Raw genomic sequence first — 2,938 nt, 5'->3', positions numbered from 1 at the left:
GGCATGTCGAGAATCTGTAGCTTTCTTATGATATTCCATCTTAAATATCTTACCTGAGGTAAAATAATATTGGCCATTATTTATATCCTATATCAGCAAAAATTTCAGTTTTAATGCTTCGTTCTACAAAATGTCTGTGCCCAATTCCCAAACCACATTCATAACTACAGTATTTTCAAAACTCATAATTTCATAGAGGATTTTCCCTTAAGATTGTTAGAAGAGACTATAATCGTAAAGCTATAACAGCAAATTATAAATCAACATTTAAAACTGCAATAATTTGCTATTATACTATAATGCTAAAATAATCAATATTTACCCTTTTAACTTTAGAAATTTCAAAAACTTAAACATTACCTACTAAAGTCATCTGCAAACTTTAATGTTATAACACTGAGTAGCCTTAAGTAGTATTGCTCTAGGGGTAGGAATGCAAAGCATTGTTTGAAGACACTGGTGTTGCAGCATCTGTTTAGCTCTTCATTGTTATGGGAGCTGACTCTGCGTCTTTCTTGTATTCCTTCAGTGATGCATACCAACATATCAACCTGCATTGCTTTGTTAATCTCAATTGATATCTTAAGAAAAACAATGGCATTGCCTGGGGTCTTAAATGCTGGTTGTAGACAGTATTTTTCTTTGAGTCTATAGTGAGGGGAAATGTTATTAATTGTTAGTTGTCATTGTTGATGTATAGAATTATCAAGAAATTTCCAATAAGCTGCAAACTGTGACAAAATGGTTTTGTTGAAGTTTTAAAGATTTTTTTTACATAAACCATCAGCCTTCTGAAAAGTTGTCAAAGCCACAGTGTTATTGTGTCAGTAATCACACATTCTTCTCTCCCATCAAAGGTATTAGAATTATTTTACATTATTTGTGAAATTATACATCTATCATCTATCGATAGAACATGGAACTCATTTTCTCACACCTGCTATTATAATGCTGCCATCTTTCAAGTGTAATTTGTTCTTCAATCTTGAAAATTTATCATATCATAACTTGTACTTTTAGATCTCTGTTACCTCTTAACCTATATCTGGGCCATCAACTATATATAGGCCATCCATCAAAAACAACAAAAGGTGGAAAAAGGTCAAACCTTTAAGCCTGCCTGCTGTCCAATATCTAATCTGTCAAAGAACAGATTGAAGAACAAAAGAAACTACCCAAGTAAAATATACAAAATACTTACAAATAAGAAGTAAAGGTTTATTATCTGGGCCACATGCATGTACATGACATTTTATTGAAAGAATTCAAAATTCTATTACTAAATCAAAATTAATTTCAGTGAGCACATACTTACCTGGCAGGAAGATTTCAAATATTATGAAGGTGGTTTCCCTAGGGTGAATCTTATTCTTTGCCCTCAGGACATGCTGATCCCTGCAACTTTCCCCAGTGCAGGGAACTCAACTACACAATTTGTAGCAGTGGGGAACTGCTTTTCGGTTCTTCTCTTATAATTAAATGAGAAAGGAAGATTGGTGAGCACATACAGCATGCTCAGTTATTTTTATCTACCTCATATAATGATATGAGGTAAACTCAATGTACCTACTTTGCTGCTGACTTTGGACCAATAGTTTGTACTTCACACAATTGTATAATGTCCTGTAGATTATCATGGTACATTGTATTGTGTACAACTTGTATTTATTAATAAAATCTTATTTATTTACTTACTTATTTACTTACACACTTACTAGTGTGTGTGTGTGTGTGTGTGTGTGTGTGTGTGTGTGTGTGTAGGTGCATGTGCATGTGTGTGTCTTTATGAAAAAGTCAGAGGTAGAAGTCAAGCATCCTGCTGTACCAGCCTCCTCCTATTTCATAGAGATAGGATTTCTCATTAAACATCAAACTCATCATTTTGATTATCAGGGCTAGGCAGAGATACTTTGGCAGCTATAATCCATAAAAAAACTTAGTTTATTCATATGTATGTAAATGTATTAAAGGAGTTTTCTATAGTTAATTTTTAACTTAAAAAGTGAAATAAGTGCAAAGAATGAGAGATGCACTAATATCTCTAAGTAGCAAGTACTAATAAGATTGGCTCGTTCTACATGAATAGAGGAAATGTATGGTTCTTTCTTCCGGGACAAAATAAGGTCACTTTTCCTGGTGAATCAGAGAACATTTGGTGCAAACTTATCGACAAAAACTTGGGAAGTATTGTCTGTGCTCAAAGACACCAGAAATATTCAACTACATTAAGGTTGAATTGAATTTTATACAATAAATGGGTGATTGATATCAATTTATTATAATTTATTATATATGTAGGTGATATTTATTTGCAGTTCTCTAATGTCTCTCTCCCTGCACCCCATCCTTTCCAACACCAGGTAGGAGAGGAAGAAAGGTAATGGAAAAGAGAGGCATGGCTCCCTTTAGCTACTTCCTGCTGCTTCTGATTCCTTGAGGCAACTCCAACCTTTCTTTCAGGATATTTCCAACTTCTCATCAAACTGCATCAACAGCAACTAGAAACATCAGTGAGATGCAGCAGCCTCCTCCTTTCTCAGAGACCCCTCCTCCTCCCAGACTCTGACATTTATTCCTTCTCCAGAGCCCTTCAGAATTAAACTATCTGCAGCTGGCAGCTGGCAGAGAGCCCCTCTCAAATCCGGCAGGAGGCAAGTAGTTTGTTGTTGTCAGCATTCTGAATCAGCCCCATATCCCACACCTGGGATTAAAACAAAAAGCATGTTTATATAACATAACGGAGTTTTTAAGAGACCAAGACTTCCACTACACTTTCCCCTTTTAGTCTGAAAAAAGTGGATTTTTCTCTAATATAAATGAGACCTGTTGTTGCTTTTTAAAAAGGAAATTATCAAGGAACCAAACACATTTTGGGTCAATAGTTTCACCCATAACCTGGTAACTCTCAGCTGCTCTTGTCTGGAATGGCTTGTACTTT

At 35.1% G+C, this 2,938-nt stretch overlaps 1 non-coding gene across 1 annotated transcript; it reads left to right on the top strand.

Moving 5' to 3' along the window:
- Positions 1-1,307: 1,307 nt before the first annotated feature.
- LOC127211131 (U1 spliceosomal RNA) lies at positions 1,308-1,471 on the top strand. Its single transcript, XR_007833406.1, has one exon. It is a non-coding gene; the product is annotated as a U1 spliceosomal RNA (small nuclear RNA).
- The last annotated feature ends 1,467 nt before the right edge of the window (positions 1,472-2,938 follow it).

Source organism: Acomys russatus, chromosome 28 (assembly GCF_903995435.1).
Source record: "Acomys russatus chromosome 28, mAcoRus1.1, whole genome shotgun sequence".
NCBI lineage: Eukaryota > Metazoa > Chordata > Mammalia > Rodentia > Muridae > Acomys > Acomys russatus.
The sequence above is the reverse complement of the archived record's forward strand: the minus strand, read 5'-3'. Positions and strand labels throughout refer to the sequence as shown.